A 13,064-nucleotide genomic window follows, 5' to 3' on the forward strand; every position below is an offset into this window, starting at 1 on the left:
CACACACACACACCACCTGTCCACACACACACACACACACACACACACACACACCACCTGTCCACACACACACACACCACCTGTCCACCCACACACACACACACACACCACCTGTCCACCCACACACACACACACCACCTGTCCACACACACACCACCTGTCCACACACACACCACCTGTCCACACACACACCACCTGTCCACACACACACACACACACACACACACACACACACACACACACACTGTCCACCCACCCACACACACACACACACACCACCTGTCCACCCACACACACACACACACACACACACACCACCTGTCCACCCACACACACACACACACACACACCACCTGTCCACACACACACACACACACACACACCACCTGTCCACACACACACACACACACACACACACCACCTGTCCACCCACACACACACACACACACACACACACACACACACCACCTGTCCACCCACACACGTGACTCACACACCACCTGTCCACCCACACATGACCCACACACACCACCTGTCCACACACACACACACACACACCACCTGTCCACACACACACACACACACACACACACCTGTCCACCCACACACACACACACACACACACCACCTGTCCACCCACCCACACACACACACACCACCTGTCCACCCACACACACACACACACACCACCTGTCCACCCACACACACACCACTTGTCCACCCACACACACCACCTGTTCACCCACACACACACACCATCTGTCCACCCACCCACACACACCATCTGTCCACCCACCCACACACACACACCATCTGTCCACCCACACACACACACACACACACACACACACACACACACACATACCACCTGTCCACCCACCCACACACACACACATACCACCTGTCCACCCACCCACACACACACCACCTGTCCACCCACATCACACCACCTGTCCACCCACACATGACCCACACACACCACCTGTCCACCCACACACACCACCTGTCCACCCACACACACACCACCTGTCCACCCACACACACCACCTGTCCACCCACACACACACACACCACCTGTCCACCCACACATGACCCACACACACCACCTGTCCACCCACACACGACCCACACACACCACCTGTCCACCCACACACGACCCACACACACCACCTGTCCATCCACACACGACCCACACACACACACACACACACACCCACCCACACCACCTGTCCACCCACACACACACACACACCCACACCACCTGTCCACCCACACACACCACCTGTCCACCCACACACACACACACACCACCTGTCCACCCACACACACACACACACACCACCTGTCCACCCACACCCACACACACCACCTGTCCACCCACACCCACACACACCACCTGTCCACCCACACCCACACACACCACCTGTCCACCCACACCCACACACACCACCTGTCCACCCACACCCACACACACCACCTGTCCACCCACACCCACACACACCACCTGTCCACACACACACACACACACACACACACACACACACACACACACACACACACCACCTGTCCACACACACACACACACACCACCTGTCCACACACACACACACACACACACACACACACACCACCTGTCCACACACACACACACACACACACACCACCTGTCCACACACACACACACACACACACACACCACCTGTCCACACACACACACACACACACACACACCACAACACACACACACACACACACACACACACCACCTGTCCACACACACATGACCCACACACACCACCTGTCCACACACACATGACCCACCCACACCACCTGTCCACACACACATGACCCACCCACACCACCTGTCCACACACACATGACCCACCCACACCACCTGTCCACCCACACATGACCCATTCATCACCTGGCCACCCACACATGGGGTTGTATATGGTATGTAGGAGGACTACAGGGCCAAGAGAGCAGGCTATGCCCAGCGTCGGACAAACACACACACACTACCCACCTACTCATACGCTACCCACCAAACCACCCACTCGCACTCCACCCACAGTACATACCCATACACCACCCACCCCTACCTGCCCACCACACCACCACCCACCCACACCTGCCCACCCACACCACCACCCACCCATCTACCTACGTCCACCCCACGCATCAAACCACATCAGCCACCTATCAAAACATACCACCCACACACCAGTCACCCACCCACTTACCATACCATGTGCCTGCCACCCACCCACTTACCATACCATGTGCCTGCCACCCACCCACTTACCATACCATGTGCCTGCCACCCACCACCCACACACACTCACCCAGCACACCTGCCCACCCACACACACTCACCCAGCACACCTGCCCACCCACACACTTATCACCTGTACACCCACACCATCTGCAGACTCTCTCACCATCTGCCCACCCACTCACACCACACTCACACAACACACACAACACACTCACGATCCACACACACACTACCCACCCACCTGCCTATCCACGCACTCATTACCTTTCCACCCCCACACCCATTACCTGCCCACCCACCCATTCACACCACCCACCCATTCACACCACCCACACACCACTCCCACTCACCACCTGCCCACGACCAACCCACCAACTGATGACTCACCCACCCACACCGACCCTACTCCACCCATCAACCCACCTTACCCACCCACCTACCTACACCACCAACTTCCCTACACCCACTTCCCTACACCACCCACTTCCCTACACCACCCACTTCCCTACACCACCCACTTCCCTACACCACCCACTTCCCTACACCACCCACTTCCCTACACCACCCACTTCCCTACACCACCCACTTACCTACACCACCCACCTTCCCACCCACACCCACTAATCCACCTACTCACCCACCCACACCACTAAAGCATTTACCATCCCCCCCCACACACACACACATACACACACGCACAAACACACACGCACAAACACACACGCACACACCACCCACCCACCCACACGCACACACCACCCGCACGCACACACCACCCGCACGCACACACCACCCGCACGCACACACCACCCGCACGCACACACCACCCACACGCACACACCACCCACACGCACACACCACCCACACGCACACACCACCCGCACGCACACACCACCCGCACGCACACACACGCACGCATACACACACACGCACAAACACACACGCACGCACACACACACACGCACACACACACGCACACGCACAAACACACACACACGCACACGCACAAACACACACACACGCACAAACACACACACGCACAAACACACGCACACACACACACACGCACAAACACACCACCCACACACACCACCCACACACACCACCCACACACACCCCACACACCCACCCCACACACCCACCACCCACACACACCCCACACACCCACGCCCACCCACACCCCACACGCCCACGCCCACCCACACACCCACGCCCACCCACACACCCACGCCCACCCACACACACATATCCACTCACTCATCACCCACACATACGTACCCCCCAAACGCCTCCTCATGACCCATCCACCGCCTACCCAACAACACATTCACCACCCCCACACGACCCACCCACCCCACCCCACCTCACCCACCCCGACCATCGACCCACACCGACCCACATAACACCTATACACCTCCTGCCCACCCACCCACCAACATCCGCCCATCCACACACTGACCACCCACCCACCAACATCCGCCCATCCACACACTGACCACCCACCCACCAACATCCGCCCATCCACACACTGACCACCCACCCACCAACATCCGCCCACCAACATCCGCCCACCAACATCCGCCCACCAACATCCGCCCATCCACACACTGACCACCCACCAACTGAGCACCCACACATGGCCCACCCACAACTCAAACCCAACCACCACCACCCACCCACACGACTCTCCAATGACCCACCCAACCCACAAATTCCCACCACTCTCACATCACCCTCCCACCCACTTATCACCCTCCCACCCACTTATCACCCAGACACCACCCATCCCCCACTTGGCCACCACCCACCCACTCAGCCACATATGCCAGCCCACATACGACCCAATCCACCACACCCCTCACCCAAACACCACCCAACACCCACTCACCACCCAACACCCACTCACCACCCAACACCCACTCACCACCCACCCAACCACACCACCCCACAGTCACTCACAACCCCACAGTCACTCACAACCCCACAGTCACTCACAACCCCAATCCAACCACAAAACCCCCACAGCCACTCACCACCCACCCACCCACACCACCCCCACAGCCACTCACCACCCACCCACCCACACCACCACCAATCTACCCACCCACACACACACAAACCCACACCCCACCCACACACAAACCCACACCCCACCCACACACAAACCCACACCCCACCCACACACAAACCCACACCCCACCCACACAGCCACACCACCACACACCACCCACACCCCACCCACACACAAACCCACACCCCACCCACACACAAACCCACACCCCACCCACACACAAACCCACACCCCACCCACACACAAACCCACACCCCACCCACACACAAACCCACACCCCACCCACACACAAACCCACACCCCACCCACACACAAACGCACACCCCACCCACACACAAACGCACACCCCACCCACACACAAACGCACACCCCACCCCCACCCACACAAACGCACACCCCACCCCCACCCACACAAACGCACACCCCACCCCCACCCACACAAACGCACACCCCACCCACACACAAACGCACACCCCACCCACACACAAACGCACACCCCACCCACACACAAACGCACACCCCACACACACACCCACCCACCCACCCACACCACCCACCCACACACACCACCCACCCACACACACCACCCACCCACACACACCACCCACCCACACACACCACCCACCCACCCCCACACCACCCACCCACACCCCACACACACCACCCACCCACACCCCACACACACCACCCACCCACACACACCACCCACCCACACCCCACACACACCACCCACCCACACCCCACACACACCACCCACCCACACACACCCCACCTGCCCATTCACCTCACCACACACACCACCTTTCCATCTACAAACCACCCTCCCACTCACAGGCCACCCTCCCACTCACAGGCCACCCTCCCACTCTCACGCCACCCTCCCACTCTCACGCCACCCTCCCACTCTCACGCCACCCTCCCACTCTCACGCCACCCTCCCACTCACACGCCACCCTCCCACTCACACGCCACCCATCTCCACCTTCCCACCACACCCACCCAGCCACAGCCGCCCGCCCACCCACACTCACAATCTAACAACTGGCCATCCACACACGACCCACACCACCCCCTCACAGGGGGGCTGTTCCCCCACCAGCACCCCTCAAGTGGGGCTCTTTCCCCACCCCAGCCTTACCAAGGGAGACTCCCCACCCATCCAGTCCCCCAAGGGGGTCTCTCCCCTTGCCCCTCCAAGGGGGGCTCCCACACCCAGCCACCATGGGGGGGCTCTTCCCCCACAGACCCCCAAGGGTGGATCTTTCACCCCAGCACCCCCAAGGGGAGCTCCTCCCACAGTTCCTCAAGGGGGGAACTTTCTCCCCGCCCGTCCTACCCCCAGCCCCCCCAAGGGGGGCTCTCTTCCCCCAGCCCTAAGGGGGGCTCCTTCCCCCAGCACCCCCAAGGGGAGGCTCTCCCGCCCCACAAGGTGGGGCTTTCCCCCCAGCCCCCCAAAGGGGGACCTCCCCCAGCACCCCCAGGGGGGAACTCTCCAACCCTCCTAAGAGGGGCTCTTTCCTCCAGCCCCCCAAAGGGGCCTTTCTCCCCCCAGCCCCCCAAGGGGGGGCTCTTTCCCCCCAGCACCTGCAGGAGGGAACTTTCTCCCCAGCCCTTTCTCCCCCCAGGTCCCCAAGGGGGGGCTCCTATCCTCAGCTCCCCAAGGGGGGGCTTTCTCCCCCCAGCCCCCCCAATGAGGGTTATTTCCCCCAAGTCCCCCCAAAGGGGGCTCTTTCCCTCCAGCCCTCCTAAGGGGGGCTCTTTCCCCCTAGCACCCCAAAGGGGGTTCTATCCCCCAGCCCCAACAAGGGGGATCTCCCCCCAGCCCCCCCAAGGGGGGTTCTTTCCCCCAGCACCCCCAGGAGGTAACTTTCCCCCAGCCCTTTCTACCCCCAGACCCCCAAGGGGGGCTCCTTTCCCTAGCTCCCAAAGGGGGGCTCTCCCCCCAGCCCCCCCAAGGGGGCTCTCCCTGCAGCCCCCCGGGGGTGCTTTCCCCCCAGCTTCCCCAAGGGGGGCTATTCCACCCCAGCCCCATAAGGGGGGCTTTCCCCCAGCCCCTCCAAGGGGGGCCCTCCCCCAGCCCCTCCAAGGGGGGCCCTCCCCCAAACCCCCAAAGGGGGCTCTCCCCCAAACCCCCAAAGGGGGCTCTCCCCCAGCCCCCATTGGCTCCCCCACCCCTAGCCCCTCCAGGGAGGTTCTCCCCCACTCTCCCAAGGGGGGTTTCCCCCAGCCCCCAAGGGGGGGCTCTTCCCCTTAACCCCCCAAGGAGAGGTTCTTTCCCACACCCTGCCAAGCATGGGCTCCCCCTCACCCCCCAAGGGGGGCTCTTTCCCCCTACCCCCAAGCCCCCCAAACCCCTTAAGGGAGGGTTCTTTCCCCCACCCCCTTAAGCAGGGGCACTTTCCCTCACCAAAGGGGGGGCTCTTTCCCCCAGCTCCCAAAGGGGGATTTCTTCACCCCTGAACCAGCTTACCAAGGAGGGGGCCCAACCCCCGCACCAGCCCCCCAAAAACGGGTGGGCTCTTTCCCTCGCAGCCCTCCCAAGGGGTGGGCTCTCCACCCCCGCACCAGCCCCCTAAAAAAGGGGGGTCCCCTGTACCAGTCCCCTAAAAACGGGGGCGCCGCACCAGCCCCCCAAAAAGGGGGGCCCCCGCACCAGCCGCCCCAAAATGGGGGAACCCTCGGACCACCCGCCCAAAAAAGGAGGGCCCCTGCACCAGCCGCCAAATAGGAGGGGCCCATCGCACAAAAAAAGGGGTCCCACCACACCAGTCCCCCTAAAAGGGGGGGTTCCAGCACCAGCCCCCCAAAAAAGGGGGGCCCCCGCACCAGCCACCCAAAAATGGGGGCCCCACACCAGCCTCCCAAAAAGAGGGGACCTTCGCATCAGCTCCCCAAAACGGGGGGGCCCCTACATCAGCCCTTCAAAAATGGAGGACCCCCACAACAGCTCCCCAGAAATGGGGGACCCCAGCACCGGCCCCCAAAAATGGGAGGGGGCGTTCTACCCCCACACCAGCCCCGAAAAGGGGGGGCACGCTCTACCTCAGCACCAGCCCCAATAAGTGGTCCCCCGAAAAGGGGGGGGAGCCAGTACCAGCCCCCCAAAAGGGGGGCCCCCGCACCAGCCCACCCAAAAAGGGGGCTCCCACACCAGCCCCCCCAAAAGGGGATCCCCTGCACCAGCCCCCCCAAAACGGGGGGAACTTCGCATCAGCCCCCCGAAAAGTGGGGGGGCCCCTGCACCAGACCTCCCAAAAGGGAGAGCTCCCACACCAGCCCCCCAAAAAAGGGGGCACCAACACCAGCCCCCCTGAAATGAGGGGACCCCCGCACCAGCCCCCAAAAGGGGAGGGGGCATTCTACCCCCACACCAGCCCCCAAAAGAGGGGGCGCGCACTACCTCCGCACCGGTCCCCAAAAGTGGCCCCCAGAAAAGGGAGGAGGCCCCCCCTTTTGGGGGGGCCCCGCACCAGCCCCCCATAAAGAGGGGGCCCCGCACCAGCCTCCCATAAAGGGGGGGACCCTGCACCAGCCCCCCATAAAGGGGGGACCCTGCACCAGCCCCCCATAAAGGGGGGGACCCTGCACCAGCCCCCCATAAAGGGGGGACCCTGCACCAGCCCCCCCAAAAGAGGGGCCCCCTCACCAGACCCCCAAAATTGGAGGGCCCCCAAATGGGGAGGGGGCGTTCAACCCCACCAGCCCCCAAAAGGGGGGGCGCGCTCTACCCCTGCACCAGCCCCCCGAAGGGGGGCTCTACCCCTGCACAAGCCCTCCGAAAGGGGGGCTCTTTACCCCCGCACCAGCCCCCCAAACGGGAAGGGGTTCTACCCCCACACCAGACTCCAAAAATGGGGGTGCGCTCTACCCCCGCACCAGCCCCCAAAAGGGGAGGGGGCGTTCTACCCCCACACCAGCCCCTAAAAGGGGGGGGTGCACAGTACCCTCGCACCAGCCCCAAAAAGTGGGGGGGGTCATGCTTTACCCTGGCACCAGCCCCCCCAAGGGGGCAAGGGCTCTTTACTCCCACACCAGCCGGGCAAAGGGGATGGGGGCTCTTTACCCCTGCACCAGCCCCCCAAAGGGACGGGGGCTCTTTACCCCCGCACCAGCCCCCCAAAGGGGAGGGGGCACTGTAACCTCGCACCAGCCCCCTAAAGGGGGGGCACTAGCTCCCCAAAGGGGAGGCTCTACCCCCTCACCAGCCCTCCGAAGGAGGGGCTCTTTACCCTCGCACCAGCCCCCCAAACGGGAAGGGGCTCTACCCCCACATCAGCCCCCAAAAGTGGGGGGGGGCATGCTCTACCCCCGCACCAGCCCCCAAAAGTGGGGGGGGCATGCTCTACCCCTGCACCAGCCCTCCAAAGGGGCGGGGGCTCTTTACCCCAGCACCAGCCCCCCAAACGGGAAGGGGCTTTACCCCCACATCAGCCCCCAAAAGGGGGGGACTACCCCCCACCTGCCCCCCAAAGTGGGGGGCACTCTACCCTCACACCAGCCCCCCAAAGGGGAGGGCACTCTACCCCTGCACCAGCCCCCCTAAACGGGGGCCCTACCCCCGCACCAGCCCCCCAAAGAGGAGGGGCTCTACCACCGCACCAGCCCCCAAAGAGGAGGGGCTCTACCACCGCACCAGCCCCCCAAAGGAGAGGCTCTTTACCCCAGCACCAGCCCCCCAAATGGGGGGCTCTTTACCCCTGCACCAGCCCCCCTAAGGGGGGGCTCTTTACTCCCGCACCAGCCCCCGAAAGGGGGGGGCTCTTTACTCCCGCACCAGCCCCCCCAAAGGGAAGAGAGGCTCTTTACACCATCACCAGCCCCCCAAAAGGAGGGGGCTCTACCACCGCACCAGCCCCCCAAAGGGGGGGTTCTTTACTCCCGCACCAGCCCCCAAAATGGGGGGCTCTTTACCCCCGCACCAGCCCCCCTAAGGGGGGGCTCTTTACCCCCGTACCAGCCCCCAAAAGGGGGGGCTCTTTACTCCCACACCAGCCCCCCAAAGGGAAGGAAGGCTCTCTACCCCCTCACCAGCCCCCCAAAGGGAGGGGGGCTTTTTACCCCTGCACCAGCCCCCCAAAGGGGAGGGACCTTTAACCCCCAGACCGGACACCCTAAGGCGAGGGGGTCTTTACCCCAAGTCAGGCCCCCATAAGGTGAGGGGCTCTTTACCCCCAGACAGGACCCTCTAAGGGGGGGGCTCTATCCCCGCACCAGACCCCAAAATGGGGGGGGCTCTATCCCCACACCGGTCCCCCAAAGGGGGCCTTTTACCCCCAAACCAGCCCCCTTAAAGTGAGGGGCTCTTTACCCCCGCACCGGACCCCATTAGGTGAGGGGCTCTTTACCCCCGCACCAGACCCCCAAAGGGGGGAAGCTCTACCCTCGCACCGGACCCCCAAAGGGGGGGTTTATTACCCCCGCACCAGACCCCCAAAGAGGGGCTCTTTCCCCCACACCGGACCCCCAAAGAGGGAGACTTTTTTTTTCCCGCTCCAGCCTCCCGAAGGGGGTGGGCATGTCCTTATCCTAGCACCAGCCTCCCGAAGGGGGGAGTATCTCTTTACCCCCGCACCAGCCTCACCAACGGGGATCTCTTTACCCCTGCACCAGCCTCCCCAAGGGGGGGCCTCTTTACCCCTGCACCAGCCTCCCCAAGGGGGGGCCTCTTTACCTCCACACCAGCCTCCCCAAGGGGGGTCTCTTTACCCCCACACCAGCCTCCCCAAGGGGGGGTCTCTTTACCCCTGCACCAGCCTCCTCAAAGGGGGGTCTCCACCCCCGCACCAGCCCCCCAAAGGGGGGGGGCTCTTTACCCCTGCACAGGACCCTCAAAGGGGGGCTCTTTTCCCACGCACCAGATCCCCAAAAGGGGGCTCTTTTCCCCTACAATGGACCCCCGAAAGTGGGTCTCTCTTCCACCGTACCAGCCTCCAAAAAGGGGTGCTTTTCCACTGACCCAGCCCCGCAAAGGGGGGCTCTTTTCCCCCCCTCCACCCCCCAAATGGGGGGTCTTTTACCTTCTCCAGGCCTCCAAAGGGGTGTTTTACCCCCTCTAGGCTTCCAAAGGGGGGCTCTTTTTCCCCCTCCAGGCCCGTAAAGGGGAGGCTCTTCCCCCCTCCAGGCCCCGAAAGAGGGGGCTCTTACCCCGTCCAGCCCCTAAAGTGGGGGATCTTTTCCCCCCTCCAGCCCCCCAAAGGGGGCTCTTTTCTCCCCTCCAGTCTCCCAGACTAAGGCTCTTTTCCCCCCTCCAGCCCCCCAAAAGGGGCTCTTTTCTCCTATCCAGCCCCTCAAAGGGGGGCTTTTCCCCTTCCAGCCCCCCAAAGGGGGGCTCTTCCTTTTTGAGCCCCCCAAAGGGAGGGGTGCTTCCCCAGCCCCCCCAATGGGGGCTTTACCCCCACCCCAAGGGAGACTTCCCACCTTTAGCCCCCGCAAGGGGAGCTTTTTCCCCAGCCCCTCCAAGTGGGGGCTCTTCCTCCCCCAGCCCAACAAAGGGGGGCCCTTCCCCCATCAGACGCACCAAGGGGGGATTCTTCCCTCAGACCAACGAAAGGTGGGCCCTTTCTCCATCCTCCCAATAGGGGACTGTTTTCCCCCACTCCCCCCATGGGGGGTTCTTCCCCGCAGCTCCTCACCAAAGGAGGGGGTTTCTCCCAGCCCCACCAAGTGGGGGCTTTTTCCCTCTCCTACCCCCCTCAAGGAAAGAGGCTCTCCCCCTCCCCAGCATCCCCAGGGGGGGAAGCTCTTCCCTTTCCAGGCCCCTCAGGGGAGGTTCTTATCTCCCCAGGCCAACCAAAGGGGGGCTCTAACCCCCCAGGGGAGGGTTCTTTCCTCCCAAGGGAGGGCTTTTCCCCCAAAGGGGGGTTCTTCCTGCCCCAGCCCCCCAAGGGGGTCTTCCCCCTGTCCCCCAAAGAGAAGAGGGGTCTGGGGGGCTAGAGGAAAGAGTCCCTCTTGGAGGGACGGGAGGAAAAGACCTGGGGGGGGGGCTGAGGGAGAAGATCCCCCTTTGTGGGGGTGGAAAGAGCCCCTCTGGTGGGCTTTTGGCGGGGAAGAGTCCCACCTTAGGGGCTGTGGGGAAGAGCCCCCCCTCTGTGGGCCTGGGATGGAAGAGCCCCCCCTCTGGGGGCTGGGGGGCGGGAAGAGCCCCCTCTGTGGAGGCTGGGGGAACAGTCCCCTCTTGTGGGGGCTGGGGGGGGAACAGTCACACTTGGGGAGCTGGGGGGAAGAGCCCCCATTAGCGATGGGGGAAGAGACCCTCTTTGGGGGCTGATGGGGGTAAAGAGCCCACCCTTGTGGGGGTTGATGGGAAAGAGTCCCTTTTGAGAGGGCTGGAGGGGGGAAGAACCCCCCTTTGGCGGGGCTGGAGGTTGGAAAGCCCCTCTTGGGGGGCTGGGGGGAATAGCCCTTTTTGGGGGCTGGGGGAATAGCTTCCTATTAAAGGGCCGAGGAGGAGCCCCTTCTTGGGGGGCAGTGGAGGGAAGTGCCCCTTCTTGGGGGCAGTGGGCGGAAGAGCCCCTTCTTGGGGGGCAGTGGGGGTAAGAGCCCCTTCTTGGGGGGCAGTGGGGGTAAGAGCCCCTTCTTGGGGGGCAGTGGGGGTAAGAGCCCCTTCTTGGGGGGCAGTGGGGGTAAGAGCCCCTTCTTGGGGGGCAGTGGGAGGAAGTGCCCCTTTCTGGGGGGCAGTGGGGGGAAGAGCTCCCTTGGGGGGTCTGGGGGGAAAAACCCTGCTTGGGGGGGAGCTGGAGGGTGACGAGTCATCTTTGCAGGGGCTGGGGGGAAAGCTCTCCCTTGTGGGGGCTGGGGGGAGCAGAGCCCCTAAGCACTCTTTGGGGGGCTGGGGGGGAATGAGGCCCCCTTGGGGGGACTGAGAGAGAACCTCCCTTGGGAGGCTGGGGAGGAAAAGCCACTTCTTGGGAGGGTGGCAGAGCCACCTTTGTTTGGGAAAGAGCCCTCCTGGGAGTAAAAATCTCCCCTTTGAAGAAAGAGCCCCCCTTGGGAGGAAGAGCCCCCTCTTGAGGGGAAAAACTCCTCCTGGGGGGTGGAAGAGTACCCCCTTGGGTTGGGGAAGAACCCATCTTGAGGGGGAAGAGCTCCCCCTTGAGGGGGGCAGAGCCCCTTTTCGAGGAGGAAGGGGTTCTTCTTGGGGCGGCTTGGGGGAGCTTTCCCTTGGGAAGGCTGAGGATACAAAAGCCCCCTCTTCGAGGGGCTGGGGAAGGGGGAAGAGGCCCCCCCTTGAGGTGGCTGGGGAGAAGGGCCTCCCCTTTGGAGGGGAAAACCCCCCTTTGGGGGGCTGGGGGAAGAGTCCTGTTGGGGGAAGAGCCCCCACTGATGGGGCTGGTGTGGTGGGGTAGCCCCCTCTGGGGGAGCTGGGGCGGATGGGAAGACTCCCTCTTGTGGGGGATGGGGGGGAAGAGCCCTCCCATGGGGGGGGAAGAGCCCCCCTTGGGGGGTCTGGGGGGTAGTACGCATCCACACAGGCCCTCCTAGCCACACAGTCAGTCACCCATGCTCACCCATATTGGCCCCTCTATACACGCCGCCTCCCCCCAAGCCACACACACACACACACACACACACAGACCCATCCACCAACCCCCCAGTCACCCACACTAACCCACCCACCCACTTAACTGACTACACAAGCCCATCCACCCACCTTTACACCAGTCCACCCACCCATCAAAAAAATGCCCAGCCACACAACTATGCACCCACCCATCC

This window comes from Coenobita brevimanus, chromosome 4 (assembly GCF_032717465.1).
Source record: "Coenobita brevimanus isolate Jiangsu-jjx chromosome 4, ASM3271746v2, whole genome shotgun sequence".
Taxonomy (NCBI): Eukaryota; Metazoa; Arthropoda; class Malacostraca; order Decapoda; family Coenobitidae; genus Coenobita; species Coenobita brevimanus.